General features: G+C 42.3%; 1 protein-coding gene across 7 annotated transcripts in view; it reads right to left on the bottom strand.

The window, feature by feature from the left end:
* Positions 1 to 19,870, bottom strand: part of Mef2 (myocyte enhancer factor 2) — a 237,464-nt gene that overhangs the window by 39,831 nt on the left and 177,763 nt on the right. The window contains exon 1 of one of the 7 annotated variants that reach the window (XM_071590740.1): positions 4,543 to 4,968. The exons of the other annotated variants lie outside the window; for them this stretch is intronic. The gene's annotated coding sequence lies outside the window, so the exon portion shown is untranslated. Of the gene's footprint in view, positions 1 to 4,542; positions 4,969 to 19,870 lie in introns of those variants that run through there. 7 annotated transcript variants of the gene reach the window in all.

Raw genomic sequence — 19,870 nt, 5'->3', positions numbered from 1 at the left:
ATACAAAGTTAACTCAAATTTTGAAGCATAATGCGTGTAAACGACAATACTGCGGGCAGCCTAGGTGAATGTGCGACCGCACATATTAAAGCGTTAACGACAAACACGGTAGACGAAGGGTTAAGGCTTACACCATTTTCAGAAAAATACCAATTAGCGCATATAGTTTCCTCTGTGACACAAAGAGATGAGAGAGATTTTCTGATAATCAAGAAGGATTAAATTATCACGAAGGTCAATACTGTAATAACAACTGATAAGTTTCTTAGATAAAGACTTACGAATTGCAAGGTTGAAATTTTCCACATCAAAATAACGACTAGATATACGCAGGGCTCCCAGATAATTCCCTGGCAAGAACTGTACAACCAGTATCATTTTACGGAAAAAACCGAACTACACGCCAATGTTCGAGTTCGATTTTCAAATTAAACTGAGATTATCTCGAACACAGCATTAGAGAATTTTTCGCGTGCCTTTCACATATTTCTGAAAGGAAGAAACATTTTAATGAGCAAAAACCAATACATCCACAGTAATTTTTGCTCGTACCATGAATTAAGTATAAAATATAATGGAGTTTAAAGTAAGCCTCCAATAAAATTAAAAATGCCAAAAAACGCGATACGACAAACATATTTTCTAGTCGTAACGATTTTATAATCCGAATATTAAATACAGCAAATGGGACCCTACTTATAACTACAAGACGAAAAGATGCTGGCATTTTAAAAATAAAGGACCATTGGTTCAACAATTACGTAGGGCGCAAATTAATCCAGTTAGCACACACAATCCAAATCAAGGAATATAACTGAGGCAATAAATTCTCCATCGCGGCCCTGAAACTTCAAGAAATAATAAATAGTAATTTAAATAAATTGACAGGAAAAAAATCACAAAACTTAGGTAATATTGGTAGCAAGTTTATTTTCATTTACTCGAAAATATCATTATCACCAAGCATTCTAGAAATCGTAATAGAGTGATGAGAATCGTAGTGTACCAAATAAATTAAAATTATCCCAATTTAAAAACGGACTACAACGGACATTTGATGAAAGGAGGAGGAAAGAAACTCGGTATGGGCTGGCTTGAACTGAAAGCGCCACATCCCAATCTCCAAAGGTCGGGAATCGCTCCAAAAACGATTAGGACGTGCAAAACCTACCGCTGCGGAGAGGAAAGCTAACCGCAAAACGCTAGGTGACGATAGGCGCGGCGGCGGACACTGATCGGATAACTTATCCTGGAAAATAAAGAGGAAAAACTTGCGACATACAGGAAACGCCCGGGGAGGACGAGGGGTGAGGGCGAGCGAGTGAGCGGGGTGAGGGCAGGGAGGGGGGAAGGAAGGGGAGGAGGCAAAGGAAAGGAGACACGGAAAGGGGGTTGGTGAGGGGACCCAAAACCGACTCTGACCTTTCGTTCGGAAATTCGGATCAATGTAAAGCGCGGGGAAGTGAGTTAAGAAGACGACGACGCAATATCTTTTGTCTTTTGGTATGGGCAAAGAAGGAAAATGAAAACGAGACGTTTGGCCACCAAAACCCCACCCCCGCCCTGCACTTTCTACGACGCATCTCGAACGTGGCCGCCCCATTCACGAGGTCACGTCCCCGTGCACACAAGAGCCTTAAAGGGGAAGGAGGAGAGAGAAAGTGAGGAGGGGGAGGGAGGGCAGGAGATGGAGGTGAGGGGTCGTGGCAGCATGGCAAAGAGTTTTCGGAAGATATGCGGTGCGGGTGGGGGGAGGGGGTGATTCCGAGGGATGACTTTCACCCCAACAGCGAACGCACGCACGTACACACGCGCTAGGGCTCGACTGACGATGTTCCTCAAAATCTGTTCGCGAGAGAGGAGGGTAGACGGGAGCCCGCCATGGGTGAGAATGGAGCGCGGGGGATAAACTCGTTAACTCCCGAAAGACTACCGTTACAAAATGGAGGCTAGGATTCCACTCCAGCGAACGGCTCAATTATTTAGACTTTGAGCTTACTGATAGAGCTAAAATGCTAGGGAGGATAGGAAAAACCTTGACAAACGTGAAAGGGACCTAGTTCTCGGAGTAAACGAAGGAACGGAATGGCCTGGGAGGAGATCTCGTGACGCAGGATTTTCAAAGTTTTAATCGATAATCGGTGACATTGCTCTATGGAACAGGGAAAGTGCACTCATTAGGAAGCGACGAAACGAACAACCTTCCATTTGAGAATCAGCACAATTGCTTAGAAAAATATAGCTTTTAGATTTGCAATTAAAAAATAAACAAGCACATTGAAACAATTGTTCGCCATAAAATTACATTTTTATTAAAAATAACAAACAAATAGTGAATAATTAAAAGATGTCTACAATTTAATACGTTCTTTATGGTTGAGTTTAAATATTTAAATTATATATTTTACAAAATAGCTTTTTCGTCCAAAAAAATAATTGACGGACTACATAAGAATGAAAATAAAACTTTTTTCCAGCATCCTCATTAAATAATTTAAGAAGAGCGATTTGATAAACCGTAAAAACGATGCTATGAACTTAATTGATAAGGAATTAAGCAATGAGGGCATGAAACTATTTATGAAACAGGACTAAATAAAATCATAGCCTGTACAATGACAATTCTTTTAAACTCTTAGCAAAATTCTCTGGAGAAATCATCGCATTCTTAGTGTCAAGTGTATTAAAAATTTTCGCAAAAACTTTAAGGTTTTGGAATTGCGGTTTTCAAAGTGAACTGAACGATTAAACGGTTAAAACATTATCCCAAATTCAAATATTTACAGCCTTATTTTGCAAAATGTAATATTAAAATATTTGTTAGCATTCTGTGAGAGAAGCTCCTTTAAAGAAAATATTTATTTGGAAAAGTGACGCCATGAACACTAGCCATGAAGTGCAAAATACAATAATGACATGGAATAATCTACAAGTGATAAAATTCATTTCATGAGTATTACCAAAGGAAGTTGACAATCACGTGATTATCACGCTGACCAACTATTGTTCTTTTGTAAAAGGCTTGAAAAAATTTATCTCGGATGGGATAACCACTCTTAGATATGAACTGGATATTACGGAAAGCAATTCCTTGTTTAAACTGTAAATGAGTGTATATATACATACTATCGAGACGCCAGCTAAACACTAAACGAGAAAATTTTTCATTATTTTTTGCCACTCTCATAAATACAGGTATATCAAAAATTGTTAAAATTACAATTTGTCCTAGGTTTCAGAAACGGATAGAATTTTAATGTATTCGTAAATACAGAAAATTTCAAGTTAACCTGGACACGTTACAAGATAGGAAAGCAGAAGCAATTCATGCTGTTTGATAACAATAATGCTGGTTAATATATGTACATACATATACATGTACAGCGAAGGACAAGAAAACAGCGATAAACAAGGTTACAAGCATGTGGCAATACGAAACTCTTGGCTGGAGAGGGAATACAGCGGAGGCGATAGACATTTCCCATTGCATTGGGAGGACTTCATCCAATCGAGCACCCAATACGCAAAATACCTATGTCACTGGTACAATTTGCTATTGTGATTGAGGGAAAGGGAACAACCATGCGACCAAGCAATCCGAAATGTCATCGCGAATGGGCGAAGAGGGGAAAGAGTAACAAAGAGCTCGTGAATTTGTTCCTCTCTCGCCTTCGGCGCGTACAGACAATAATCCACGGATTCGTACAAAGCGACTCCTGACAACCAGGAAATATCTGAGCGCCTCTCTCGAGCTGTTTGTCGGGAAGCCGTAGGAAAACACGTGACGAACTTCGGGGGGAAGGGGGGGAAAGGAAGACAGTGGGGAAGGGGGAACGAGCGGAAAATCAAGGAGGGACCGGCGGCGATGAACGCACGCCCGCCACGCCAACGCGGGGGAAATGAATGTCCCAATGGCTTTCCCCGGACGCATGACTCCGCGACTTCGCGGGAAGGGCCGCGGGGGGAACACCAGCTAGTGAAGGCGCGGGGAGGACGCGACGCCGCCGCACACCGGCGACGTCGGACCGGCTGCTCCCATTCCTCCTCGCCGCCGGGATGCTCCGGAGACGGCTGTCGGGATGGAGGAGGAAGAGGAAGAAAAAAGAACGTCTTCGCCACAGCTGACCTCCTACTCAATCTTCCTCCTCCGCCCCGAGAAAGATAGAGAGACTGAGAGAGAGATAGACATATGAAGGGGAGAGGCATTCCTTGAGTGGATGCGAGACCGAAGAATCCGGATAAAACAATGCGCAAAAATTTGCCACCAGACACGAATCTCCTAACGACGGTCGTCAGCGACGGCTCCAAGGCGAATACCGTCATGATTGTGAAATGACAAAACGTTTTTCAGCCACACGCGCGACGGAAAAGAAATCGCCGTTCGCACGTCTGCTCCGCAGGAGCTCACGCGTAGCCAGCCACCCACCACCATTCGTGCAGGTACACAAACACGCACGAAGACGCACACACACAGAGAAACAAAGAGACACGCAAAAGGGGCAAAAACGACAACATCGAACGGGTACTGGCTCCAGGGCTTACCTTAGCCGGCCGGCCCTTATTAGGACGGAAGACGAAACACACCGCGTCACAACAAACACGCCGACACTCCCAACACACAAACACTTTCACGAATAGGCTGACGGCGCCTCACAATAGTCCGAACGCCAGCGAGAAACATTCCTCGGGTCCACGTCGAAAGAATACGCGCCAATTCGAAAAACAATCCGGGGGACACACGCTGAGACTGGCGTGACGGCGGAGTTGAAAAGTTTTCCGGGGAGGGATGGAGGGGGAGGCGAAGGGGCGAACGGAGGGCGTGATTCCCGTCTCTCTTCCACCCCTTTTTATCTTTCCCTTCTATCGCTCCTCCCGATACTCGCCTTTTCCCTCGACCACCGAAATAGGTCCTCCCCTCACCTGCACAGCGACTAGAATCTGTGAAAGAGGAACTCTGAAGGAGAAAGAGGGAGAGAAGGAACACCCCCAGATGATGGTGTGTGTCTGTGTGCGCGCGATCCCGCTCCCCTCCTCCTCCCTATCTTCCCCCTCTCGCTCACTCGCTCGCTCGTTCGCTCACTCACTCACTTGCTCACTCTTTCTCTCTCAAACTCTCCTCCAACTGCCTCTCATCGATTGGTCGATACATGGTTGTGACGTCACCCGTGCCGGGACCAATGCCGAGCCACCTCCTTACATAATGGCAAGGGCAGAAGAGAGGAAGAGGGGGGTGAGATAGAGGTGGAGGAGGAATGAGAGGAGTGGGAAGAGGAGAGTGAACGGGAGAGTGAGAGAGGGGAGACGTGGACGGGGCCGTGTGCGTATGTGTGTGAGGAATGGGGTGGAGGAGGAGGTGGAGTAAGGGGGGGGTCCTCGGTGTGGTTTGGGGAGTTTGTTGGGGGGCGGGGGGTAGCGTTGCGGGCGAGGGATGGCGGGTGGGCGGGGGAGACGGGAAGATGGCCGCCAGCGCCGAGTCAGCTGGTGAACACCCGTCGAGGGGAGAGGACGGGGGTGGGGGATGAGAGGAGAGGCTAGGTGGAGTGGGTGAAATGGGGGTGAGGGTGGGCGTGAGGTTTGGGGGGAGAGAAACGGCGGTGTGCCTCGGGAGGAAAGGGTGGGTGTGTGTATGAGTGTGTGCCGGGTGGAAAGAAAGTAAAGGGGTGTTCGAGTGTCTCGCGGGATGGAGGAGGCAAGGTTGGGAAGGTAGAGGAAAAAAAGGCTTAAGTGGAGATGGGGAGTGTCGGTGTGTGGGAGGGGTGAGGTACAGTGGATGCGGAGTGAGAGAGAGGAAGGGAGGGGAGTGCTGGTGGTAGTGGGGGAATGCATGATGGAGACAGAGGGGGGAGGGGGAGGGGACGAGGGCGAGGCGATAGAACACGGGAGGAGAGGTTTCCGGAGCGCGGTGCTGTGATTCCATTTTACGCGGTTCAGTTGGTGAAACATCGCTTTCGGCACGTTACGTACTGCAACGCCTACGCCGGGAAGCCGAGCTTACAACGCCACCCCTCCCCAAACCCCCGGGGGGAGGGGCGGCGGGAGAAACATGTCACCCATCGCCTAATGCGGCACGTGTATAACCAGGGGCAAACAAAATCATGACGGCGAAAATTCCATGGCAAAATTTTCAGCCAGACCAGTTTCCTCCGGGTATTTATTTAAAAACTGTCAAGATACTATCACTTAACACACTACTGTTCGAATCTAACGATTACCCCGATAACAGGACCAAATCCTCAATGACCTCAATCGCGATAAATGATCTGAGCATAGCTTGCTCGACTTGCGATGGTCTAGCTTTTACTGAGCATGGGTTCCTATGAAACGTGACGGAAAACACGGCAGACATATTGGAAAGGACATTCATAAGGGTAGTCGTTGGGTACAAATTAGATAGTGATATTTGTTGAAAGGTGTGAAAACGTCAATGGCCTGTTGAAGTGGATGGTTCGGTGAAAGAGTAAAAGTAATCAGAATACAAGTTTCATTGTCTCCATTTTGGTGTCAGCGAGGCAATTTAAGGAGGGGATCGAGGAACGCGTTTCGGGTTCGAAGCATTCATCGTAACATAAATCACGCGACTAGCCATCGAAACGTCAATACTTTGGTGGGTACTTATGATAATTGTAAAAGACAACCACTTTCCACAACCGAAAAAAATGTTAAACGAGTGGTGAGTAAAGGTAATTTACATTTTAAGAAACAGCAACGAAAGCACTATGAAAAATAGAAGTGTGAAATTATAGCAGCGCGGAAAACCTTATTGCCAACATTTACATCTTAATGTGAAATTCACTGTGACACTTTAGCGCAGTTGTCGTATTGGTATTTTCATTTCAAAATTTCAGGTAACGTTGCCTTACGATTTTCGATAATAATTCGAGTGACGCCACCCTGGATGTGTCCCTGTATTGCCAAATTTTACTGCGGACAGAGAAAAAGGGCTGAGCCTTTTAAAGCAAGGTCAAGACTATAATCGTGTTATCAAGTTAAAAAATAAATCAAAATATAAACTTCGTTAAATAAATGATACCCAATGTAATAAAGTAATTGCAAGTATAGTGGGTTTCCAATCTGAAAGTTGCGTTTGTATCGGTAGGAGCGGGATTACATCAGAGGAGGAATTAAAAAATTGAATCATAACTTTACGGCCTTTAATCGCCCTGAGAGAGATTTGTTTGCTTAAGTTTATAAACTCCAAAAACTATAGCGATTTTCACTTTTGTCATTATACCAAATAAGTAATTATAGCTCATTAAAAAATCTTTCCATAATTTGCATTTATTTCCCCATTTTGCCTGTTTTGATGACTCGGCTATAACTAGAAAAATTCATTTCGGCTAAGAGTCAAAAACGCTTGGCAACCTACAAATTAGTTTTGACAGTTGCTTAGACTCGTAAGTTCATTTTTAAATACTTTCTTCATTTTTTATTATTTTTTCCATGAAATTGCGTACGGTTGCCCTGAAATTCTTTTAATTCTTAACTGCATCCTAATCGCATCACTTTGCGATTGCAAACATTTGAAACGAGTAAAAGAAGACTGATTGTAACAACAGGAAAAATGTGGTAGCAGCCTTATTCACCATTGAATCACGTCTCAACTACGGGAAGTTTCGGACTTAAGAAACAACGCATTTTCGAGGCGCTATCGACTTTTAAATGAAGGTGAAGCGGATTGACCTTGTTTGGAATTTCTAGGTGGTCTTTTTCCGATTCATAACAACACTAGGTGCGCTCCTTATTTCACTTCCAAGTAATTTCCTGTTGGATTTCCAGCAGTGAAAATAATCGAAGCGTACCTCGTGAGTCACTGGAAATTGAAATCCGAGTTTCGAACAAATTCCTACAAACGAGCTTCGGAAATGCAAGCCTTTAGGAACCTAAGGTTTACATTTCAGAAACGTAAAAACATTTTAATACCTCTTTGTAAAAAAATGAATAATACGGATTTGAAACATCTATAAAGATTTATCAACCGGGAAAGAAAATGGAAGAACAGTCTATATTTCCCATTTGCATGAATGAATGCACCACACGAAGTTCATCAATTCATTTTTTAAACGACCAATTGAGTTTTATACATTGATACGCAGAACGTGAAGCGTGAATTTTTATTAAAGATAATCTTGATGCTGAACGGCTGAGCAATAAATGCGTTTAAAAAAAAGAGCCTGCACTTAAACAACGAACTAATAAAAACTGAAACTAGTAAAAACAAATATTATGTACGTGGAAACAAATTTGCACTTTTCCACAAGTTTATCAGTTATGTACTACGCGCTTCGGTTCACAGAACCATCATCAGGTACAAGACATGTCAAATAGTGACTACATCGCATTTATACATGCTAAATACGATGTAGTTACTATTTGACACGTCTCACGCCGCATGATGATTCTGTGAACCGAAACGCGTAATAGCTTACTAATAACCTTGTTGACAAGTGCAAATTTGTTTTCTCATAACGACGATCTTCCACCACATCTTGCCAGAATCTGTTTAAATATTATTTAAATGGAAAACTGAAAACTCTTCGATGCAACATTGATCAGCTCCACCACATGTCATGACTCACATTTTTACATATTATAGGAGCTTTAACCTAAGAGGGATAAGGTATACCCCTTATATATATATATATATATATATATATATATATATATATATACACACACACACACACACTGAGTACTACTGTTTCTTCTGAGGAAGACGGAGCTAAATTCCGTGGAAATTATCAAGAAATATAGTGAGAGTGTTCTTTTTATGTGTTCTTATTATGCTTGTTGCTGTCCAAGTTATATATATAACAATTTTTGAAATCCTCACGGACGTGAATAATAATGAATAACACTTAGCACTAGTGGACACAGACAAAAACACAGAAACACACAAAAAAGAGACTCACTATTTTTCGAATTTTCGGTGGTCGTAGCCACCTTTATCAAGGAGGAGAGGGATAGAACTGATTATATTATATGAACTGTTTGTTTATATATATATATATATTTATATTAACTGTTTGTTTATATATATATATTTATATGAACTGTTTGTTTATATATATATATATATATATATATATATATATATATATATATATATATATAAACCATAAACACAGTAATCAACCCGAAGGTCGGTTTGATAGGTAACGGTAGAGTGCACCCAGTACTAAGCTAGACGGCGTGTGAAATTCACACATCAGGGTAGGGGGGCAGTTCCTTTCCCTGTGCCGGTGATGGCTTCCCAGAAAGATCTGGTACCCGAAAAATCACATAGCTTGGGTGGAGCTGCAGGTGCCCAGAGTGCCTTTCCCAGGAATCGAACCGGGGACCCTCCAGTCAGTAGTCCAACGCTCTACCCCCTGGACTACCGCGACCCACATATATGTAATACACCTTAAGTATTGAATCGAATATACGTATCTGAAAAGCAATATGAGACTGACTAGATGTAAAATTAAACCAGACATATTCAGCTAGCTACAAAATCAACGACCGAGACTGCCCATAGAAAGGAGCTGATGGAGGTAAAGGGTGTATATGTACATACATGCGGCATTACATCATATCATATACACATAAATACACATATATCATATATACATACCTTTCTCCCAATAAAGAGGGCAATAAATCACTTGAAATTTAAAGTCATGTTAAGTCATACACTCAAGATATGTATCATTAAATATTACCACCCTTACGCAGAAAATTATAGCATTTCTATTTGGAAGACGTTCACCCCATTTAATTATCATTACAACAATCATTGAAACCACTTACGCGGCCAAATAATACTATAATTATTCCGTTTACACCACTAAGATCGGCACTAGTTAAAAGCTTACTGCCCGGGGCGCAGACGGCGAAAAACCTACCATTACCGGGAGTTCCTCGGGGAGATCTTAAAAACGAGGGTTAAAATCCATAAGGTAAACACGAGTGACACACAAGCATGAGTGAACTTTGGTGAAAACCACCCACCCTCCCACCTTTTCCCGCCGTTTGACGAAGGCACTGGGCAGAACGGAAAAAAAGGCACGATATCTTTTCGGTACGTCCAGCACGGAGATGGCGCAGGCAAGAGGTGGAGGGGGCAAAGGGGGGAGGTAGGAGGGTAAGAGGTGGATTATATGGCGAAGTAGGGAGAACGGATGAGAAACTGGGGGGAACATAGCGAAAGGGTCGAAGGGCGAAGCGGATAGAAAAAACGGACCAATGATAAGAAAGGTGGAGGGCAAAAAGGGGGTGGAGGGGTTGGATTTGGTGGGGAAGTTCGGTAGAAGGCTGAGGTCAAACGTAGCGGAGGAATGACGAACCGTCGGTGCATGTGAAATTCGGCAGGGCGAATGTGGAGATAGTGGGTGAGTGCCAGGAGGAACCATAAGGGATGGAGTCGGCGGGGGGGGGCAGGAGGGAGAGGGGCACAATCGAGGGTCTCAGCCCCCCCCCCCCTATCGCCCCGCCACCGATATCTACCGCCGGCTACCTCGCGTGGGAGACCTGAGGGATCTAAAGGTCTGCGGGGCAGGATTTGGTGCGGTTCGAGGGAGGGCGGGGTGCAGGTAGGTGGTTGGTTATGTGTGGGTGGAGACAAGGGGGGAGAAGGAGGCGGTGGCAGAAGGAGTCGATGGGCCGAGGAGCGGGAGACAAAACCCCCACGGTCGGTCACGAAGGCCGGCACATCCGCGGCGAGGACGGGAGGGAGGGCGGGGGCCGCATCAAGGGGGAGGGAGGGCAGTCAGGAGGGGCTCTATCTACCACCCCCACCCCTCCCCGTTCCATTAATGTGACGTCACACGCGGGGATGGAAAACAAAAGGTGACTAGTAACCATATAGGCCCATATGAATGATTCGCATGACTGCGGCGATTAACAAGAACTGATGATTTTGCAACAAAAAAATCAGCGCTTATGCACATAACCTGAGCGACCACCATTTCTTTGACGAGTGCTCTAAAATATATGAATCAGAATGGAGAAAGTGAAAAAATAAAAACAAAACGCCAGGTGAATGACAATACAAATTTACATTTTGGGTGTCTGGCATAATTTCTACAATAAATATTCTCCAATAAATGGCAAAGACAAATACTTCGTCGCACGTAAGGAAGCTCGCTGCTAATTTCCTCAGGAAGTTTCTTAAAATAGAAGGTAACCACTAAATTAATCCTCACACGAAATACATTTCAAGTGGCTTAAGGGCTCTTAGCAGGGTGTTTTCGCAACGTCAAAAAATTTGCAACGTCAAAAAATGAACAACGGCTAGAATGAAACGCAGAGCTAGAAATATTCTTTATAAAGAAAAGATAAAATAAAAGAATGACAAAAACGTTATGAAATCCGACATTACAAAATTCACAGATGCACGGAAGGCCAATATATGGCTAAGGGTTATGACCGATAAAGACTCCGCAGAAAGGGCATTTAGGCTATCTTCAACGAATTCTTTGAAAACCTAGCATCTACGTTATTTTCTTTGACAAAAATATTTTTCGGGACTTATCTTCATAGAAAAACCAGACTGCCCAAACAAAAATGACAAGTTTGCTTACTGAATCGGCCCATGGGAAGGCATTACATGGCACTATTAATTATTGCTTAAGTCCTTAGCTGGGATTTAAGATTAAAACGGCTACAGAATGGTTCCGTTCGAAGGAGTATGAAGGAAAATTTGGAGCGAGACGCCGATTAACTCATTAATCCAAAATTATTTGCGTAAATTTTTAATTACAAAATGACTTGTCAAGGACGTTTCGGCGCTGCATTAGAGTAATCACACGTACTCGCCACTTTTTGAGTTATCTGCTCGTCGGCTCAAATGGAATTTACACTGGCACACTCAACACTGGCAGAGATTTTAATTTCCTCTCTCGCCATAAAAAAATGCCTTACGGTATCGCTCGAGTGTATTCATCTCATTTGCATTCTTGGTCATGCGAAGTTTAACCGTTCCCATAAAAGGTCGTTCGTCGTCAGGCAATATCTTTACACCCATACAAGTTCCACCTTTTACAATTACTCCCCAAGTTGCGCACTTTTTACTCAATTTAGAAAATAACTTGAAGTGTAGCGTCGAAACATTTGACGCTGATAACGATGTCAATCATCAACTAAGAATTTATTGAGTTTTAGTGTTCCACGAAGGCTGACGTCATGTGGCATAGTTTATTCAACACGCGAAAAGCCCCATTTGGTGACAAGCAACAACCGTCACAGACAAGGAATTCGAACATGTGGATTTTGAGATTGTCGAATATCTAATCCGATGAAATAAATATATAAAAGCGTCACTGAACATCGTCAAATGCAGGGGTAGCACAAATATTTCCAATGATTTACCAAGATTAATTAATAAGATCAACACACAATTAATAGAATCAACACATTTCTTCGTAGCCTTTAAACTATTTTGGAGTACTATTAGCAGAGAAAATGATACGCTCTACAGTGTAAATTCGCGTTACCTAACATTCATGTTTCAAAAATTGTCCCTACTGAGACGAAGCTTTAGTTTCTCCAAGTTTTTTGTGAAGGGAATTTCAAATGCATCTATTCTGAGCAAAGCTTTAGAGTAAAGATTCCAAAGCGAGAGATAATTAGCTAGGGTCAAAGAAAATTTTTGACCACGTGGAAATCATGCAAAACTAATTGGGATAAAATGTCATTAACAAATTATTTCATATGCAATAATTTTGTTTTCAAGCTTAATGCAATAACGAAGGGAATCAATATGTGGGCGTAGTAAGCAAATGCAGACCATTGCGATGGAAACATAAGAGCATTTCCGTCTTTGAATATAACATAGAACCATACCATAGAGTTGACAACTTAAAATTTTTAACGAAAGCAGGTATCGCTTTCATCATACCAAAGGAAATTTGCTATTCTTAATTTAAATTAATAGAGAACAAGCTGAGATGAAAATGCTGAATCTATTCCTTCCCTAGGAACAGTTTTTTAACACTTTTGAAACTTAAAAATGCGATACCATTAGAAATCACGTTTGCCCTAAAGCATCTCTCTCCCTACTATTCAACCGTAAAAAGCACTCCTCTAACCCTAATTTCAACATAAAAACAATCATATATCCATCATCTATAATAATTCAATATTGCTACAAGAAAAAATCACGTGAAAGTGGTAATGAATTTTTCCAAGCAGGAGTTATTTCAAGCATTAATATTTACTAATGATGCACGACTTTCTACCCTGGAGCCATACTAACTCAATTTATAGCGCCTAGGAACACGTGAGATAATGATTTCAGCAGTAAATCAAGCATCTTAATGGACCCAGAGCCCAAGAGAAAGTCTGGGGACATTCTTTCGCGGATGGTTGGCCCTACTTCGGTTTTTACCTCCGGGGTAGTCGATACGATCGAGAGGAGAGGGGACAACGAAACGACGCGGATGAATGGGAAAAATGAGTACTGCGGCATGGAAGTTGGAAGAGAAAAGAAAAAGGCGACGGTTCGTCCGCTTAAAAGACGGCGGCGGGCGTGGAAAGAGCGATGACAGAGAGGAAGAAGAGGAAGGCGAAGCGAAAGAAGGTTGGAAAAGGAAGACGATGAGACAAGGAAGGCGAGAGAGTGAGATAGAGTAAAGAGCTACTGCTGGGGGAGGCTAGGAGATGGGGGAGGGAGTTAGTATCTGGCGGATGGAAAGTAGGCCTGGGACGAGCATTTTTTGAGAAGGCGGCTGGGTGTGGAAGGAGAGTGCGAGCGGGGGTGGGGAGGGAGGGGGATTGCCGCTGCGGGAGGGAGACGTGGGCGGGAGGCATGGTGCCGCCGCTGCTCCTGCATCTCTCAGAGGGGAAACCGGTGAGGACATCTGCCCCCACTCCATTACCCTCACCCCCCGGCCGCCGCACTCAAGAAAGTTTGAAGGCGTGTGTGCAGTTAAGAGGGAGGGAGGCGACGGGGGCGGGGGGGCCGACGGCCCTCTGGTTCTTAGCGAACCATACGAGCGCGTCGCTGAGGAATCCCTCGCGGGGGTGTATGGTGGGAGGGATGCCGGAAACCGATTACGGGCGCCTGATTAAAATACAGCGAATGGCTCGGGGCTGGTGAATGGTAAGCTCACTTTAACCCTCGATTACGGATAGGAGAACTCGTTAATTTGGCCGGTTTAACGTTCCCTCAACAAGAATTACTATACATTTCTTGATCAACCATGAAGTTTGAAGAACTCGAGATAAATTAGCAACTGAAATTAATACATATCGCATTAATTTAAATCTGTTATTAACGATAACAGAACAATTAGTGCATACTACCATACTTGGCACGGAACGCCAGCCGTTTGAAAGGCATACGTTTCATTTCTGAAGGGTTTTATTCGATTACTAGTTGAACAATGCATCATGTTTAAGAATACGTTATTGAATATACAATTGGCAATGGAAAATGAATTTGGCAATGGAAAACAAATGGCATCAAGGGATTCAACATAACGCTAAACTGCCGTTTATAAACACTCCTTTTAAGTGCTCCGTACCTACGCTTAGGAGTATAATACAAAAAAGATTAATTTTAATGGCACAACAGATAGAAATCACCACAGAGCCGATTGAGTATATTAGTAATATAACGGCGAAAAATACTTGAGAGAATGGGAGTAAGCGTATTCACTGGGAAAGGTAAACGTGTCTTGAGGGAAAGTAGAAAAAACGATTGAAGGAATGGGCAATTTTTGCCCATTCCTTTACCCGTCGTCACCTGTATAGGTTAAGGAGTATATGAAGATCATATGTTCACCGAAATATTCCGGTGACCTACACGCAAGCATATCCTCACAAAAAACTTGACAGGATAAAGCTTCCATAAAGAACATTTGTAAAATAAATAAATGAAAAATTTTATGATGTGGGGCCATAGCCAAGGCCTAGGTTTGGGTGAACTTTTCTACTGAAACAAAACCCATAAAAAAGCACGTGTGTATCATACACATAGAGGAGGGGTTTCTTTCCGTTGTTACTACCACTTAATTGTCCTCGCAATTCCATGCAGTTTTCCATTATTTCCGAAACCTAATAAATAATCTCCCAGAACATAGTTCTAACAATTGGTTTAATTTTTATGACGACCTGTTACTCCCAGTCTCAGTTTAGGGCAACATTTATCAGGTTAATGCCACTGTTACCCATAAATGCTGTAGGCTTACTCCGATTGGAAAATTCACCTACCAACTTAAGTTTTCCAACTTCTACTTTCTGCCCGGAATTATAAGCAAATACAAACATCGTAAAAATCAATAAACGCAATGGATGACATAGCTAACGATCTTTTGCTACGCGAAAATATGCAAAAAGAAAGGAAAAGTTTCAATGAGTAATTACGAGGAATACGATATATTCAGTCTTGAAAATAATTGGATGTTATAACGGAAAGCGAGATTGGAGTAGACAATGATATTTTTACTATCAGGCGGGATATGAAAAAGTATCATTTTTAGATGGTGGAGTTCGATGGGATGGAATTCAAATTTCAGTGAGGGTTTTAAAAACTTAAATGTTTCCAAAAGATCGTTTTAACTAAATTTAAACGTTTTAACAACTAGGTATTGTGCGGCGTTACTTTTTGATCTGACATGATTGGGGCATGGGGCAAGATTCTTGTTTGTACGCCTGGACACCCGGTCAAAATTTCCATTGCGATGTCCATCTAATTAATAATTATACCACCGCACCAATTACTCAGATTATTAGTTAGATATATGAAAATGGCTTGATATAATTGAAGTTCGTAGAATAGGCCACTGTTTAAACTCATTCTAACGTGATCTTCCTTACACACGAAAGTAATGTCAAAATAATAATAAAACTAAAAACAAACTTGAGAAACTCAGTTAAACAAACGTAAGCTAAGGAAAATATGTACGTACTACTACGCTAAGGGCTGTCCCGAGACGATTGCACAGAGAAAATGAGGGAATGCTAAATTCACATTAATGATATTCTTCAAACCATCAAGTTAAACGCATGCACTGGCTAAAAGTTTATCTCCAATTGATAAAGGGATCTTCTAATACTTCCTAACCGTGTTTGCACTGCACTTCCTTTGTCACAAACTACCAATATCAACTCATAACTTCATCTAAAGCAATCTGATTTTTGGTTACGTTAAAATACTGAAGTAATACCAATTTGAAATGCTATTAATAACTCGCTCTTCCATACCGTAAATCGCAAGATTGGTTGGAAGTAAAATTGGTTTGAAAAATTAGAAGCAGAAAATATTAAGGCAGAAAATACGCCTTGAAAAGAATCCGAAAGAAATTCGTGGCAATATTTATAGCGACGGAAAGCATTTCTTCGATTTTCTCCTCAAAATATCAACAAATGAATTTCAGGTTCAAGGCCATAAAGATTCGAACACACATTATTTGTATTTCAGAAATAAAATAAGTACTAGTCCGCGACAGAATGAAGTTCACGGTAAACATGAAACGCTTTCTCCGGATCCATCAAATTCATAAAGAAGACTATCGAAGGCACAATAACTCACATCACAAATCACACAGCGGTAAAAAAGATATGATCCAAAAACTTCCCCTACCCAAACAAACTTCTGCATCCCAAAGGTGGGGTTTTCTTTTTTTTCAGGGACACACCTATGGATGACTTTATCGTTTTCCAAATCGCGGAGCGACGCTCAAGAGTGTCGTAACCAGAGCAAGAGCACACAAATGTAATCCTTACGAAAAACGTGCACACGGTGAGCGCTTGGCGATGACGCGGACGAAGGCGTGCACATTTACCACACGCGCCCTCCCTCACACGCGGCTCGTGCCCTCGACCCCCCGGTTCCCCCTTCCACATCTCTCTCTTTGCGGCGTCCCCTCCCCCACAATGTTTCCCAGCCATGGTGGAGGAGATGAAGAGGGGGGGGGGGTGACGCGGAGAGACAGTTCCCTCCCCCGGGGGAAGAAAAAAATCTCGTCACTCCTAAAAGTTCGTCCCCGATCCATTGGAATCACCGCGCGTCGGTTCCCCCATGCCAAGAAGACGGAGCGGCAGGAGGAGGAGAGGTCGATGGCTCGTCCGTCCCCTGCAGAAGTCGCCGCCGCTACCCAGGGACCGACGAGGCGTTTCCACGGGCAAATTCATACGCCCCGCGACGACATAGGCCTCTGTTCCTCCACCCCCACCCCCCTTGATGCCCTAGCTACCATTCCTCCTCCTCCAAGAGACCTCCCCAAACGGCATATGCCGGTCGAAAGGATTGGACCCTTCGCGAGGAGATGCGGAATTTGGAGAGCCGTAAAGAAGTCTGGAGCAGCTGAAGACACTGGGGAAAGGACCGCTTAAGGCTCGGGAGAGGTGAAGTGAGGGAATGTTGGCTGGAGCCGGGCGTGGAGTACTGGCGACTGTGGCAGATTGCCGCTTGAGTACACTGTTCTGAAAATCGCATTAGTCACGGGTCTTCGAACATCTTTTCGTAATTCTCTGATGGCGCCCATGGCACGTGGCAGAGTATACTAGCAATCTCGTGACACGTGCTTTTCAAAACGAATGCTGAGGGAAAGGAGTGCGGGAATAATAATGACACCCTTCTTTATGAACGTTCTGAAAACCACAACTACAATTCAGCAACATCTTAGGCCTAACACCTAAAATAGCCTTCAAGTCATTCGAGGATACAATTTTCACATTTAGAGTTAGAGGATAAGTTTGTCAAAATAATGCCATGCCGCAAAGAATATTTTACGAATAAGATTTCCGGCTCCGAAATGCATAATCAGTGGAGTCCATCAACTGCCTGGTGGAGAATAAACGACTCTCTTTGCGGCAACGAATGGAGAACTAAAACCTCCTGAGAGTGGGAAATGATTTCATATTTCGACTTCCGCTGTGAACCTCTCACGCAAATAAAAAATGCCCAGACACAAGGGCAGAAGGGGATTAATGTGCCTCTGACTTCCGACCTTAACACGTTATCGAGGGCGTGACGCGCCAAAACCTACTGAGATATGAACTTATGAACAAGCGCACTCATGATTGCCTTCCAACGACGATTTACAGTCGACCACGGAAGATAATTCCCAAGCTCCGTAAGCGGTGACGGAGAGGGAAAGCAATAACAGTGGACACTCATCGGCTTCAAGTGCGATGAACACACTAATATGCCTTCGATTTAGTAGCAGCCCAAATATCCCTCTGAAATGTGTGTATATATATATATAGGGATATATATATGGATATATATATATATATAAATATATATACATATGTATAAATATATATACATATATATAAATATATATAAATATATATACATATATATAAATATATATATACATATATATAAATATATATATATACACACATATATATAAATATATATACATATATATATATGATTTCGTCGAAGTAACACGGAAGTGTTGAATAACCAACAATATAAGAACACATAAAAATATCACTCACACGTTATTTCTTGATCATTCCGACGGCATTCAACTTCGTCTTCATCGGAAGAAATAGAAGCGTGTGTGTGTGTGTGTGTGTGTGTATATATATATATATATATATATATATATATATATATATATAAATTGGACAGCAACAAACAATATAGAAACACATAAAAAGATCACACACACGTTATTTCTTGATCATTTCGACGGAATTCCGCTCCGTCTTCATCGGAAGATATAGAAGTAATACTTACTTACTTCTATATCATATATATATATATATATATATATATATATATATATATATATATATATATATATATGACGAAATCATATAAATATATACACACATACACATACATATGAAGGGGGCGGGTAACGCTTGCCGTGCTATAGAAGTATATTTACTACATTTTTCTATGACCTTTCGAGGATCACCATGAACATTCTTTTTCTACACTACGACAACTTTCCATGCAAATATTCTTTTCGCTAAAACAGTCCAACGGAAATTATTTATTAAACCTTGATGATCATGCGAGTATGCAGGGAGCAATGGAATTCATACATTCGGTCCTTCATTGTGGCAACTACAACAAACCACACCCTTTCTCCATAAATGGGACATTCCATGACGCGAATTTTGAAAATCATACTGATACTGCGGAGGATTTCAAATTTGGAGATCTCTCAGCGTAATTAGAGCACTAAACATTCGCAGAAGCGGTCTCATAAATCAAAATAATTCTCAATCCACTACGTTCGTGATCCGAACATTGTTATCTTATCAGGATTTCTGACTGAGATACGGTGGTTTAAGTATTATGCATCGAAAAACGTTGCCGGTTGGATACGAAACACACAATAATCATAGGAAATTGACACGCAAGATGTTCACGCGAGCCTTTAAAAATCATTCTAAAAAATTAAGACCTACCGGCGTCATTGAAAATAACGTAAATAAAAGAATCACTGCTCTTAAATGCCACTGGCAACACTTGATATAATACCCCAAGGGATCCGTTCGTTGCGAGGGCATAGCACTATTATAGTAAATCAATGTCATCGAAGACGGAAGAAGGAGAATTAAATGCTATACTAACTGGGAGGATTTAACAAAAAACCAAAACGCGAACGGCACCGGAAACACATGGAATGCCAGGAATTCTGTAAATCAAAGTCTCTCAAACAACCATATTTCATGACGACGGTTTCAAGGGTAGAAACTAAAGATTAAGCTTGAAAGAACGAATGGCTCTTATTACGTACCATCAACACATACACGCATGTAACCCCAAATGGTAATGTAATGATCCAAAATTACTTTATTTAGACAATTTTTCATGAAATCATACTCATTGAAAGGATCGTTATCCCGGTCCACCGAAGACTAAAGCACTTCTTTTACACTAAAAGGCACACAATTATTAGCTCGCCAAATCGCT

This window comes from Hetaerina americana, unplaced genomic scaffold (genome assembly GCF_022747635.1).
Source record: "Hetaerina americana unplaced genomic scaffold, ioHetAmer1.1.p SCAF_1, whole genome shotgun sequence".
Lineage (NCBI taxonomy): Eukaryota > Metazoa > Arthropoda > Insecta > Odonata > Calopterygidae > Hetaerina > Hetaerina americana.
This window is presented reverse-complemented; position numbering and strand designations above follow the sequence as displayed.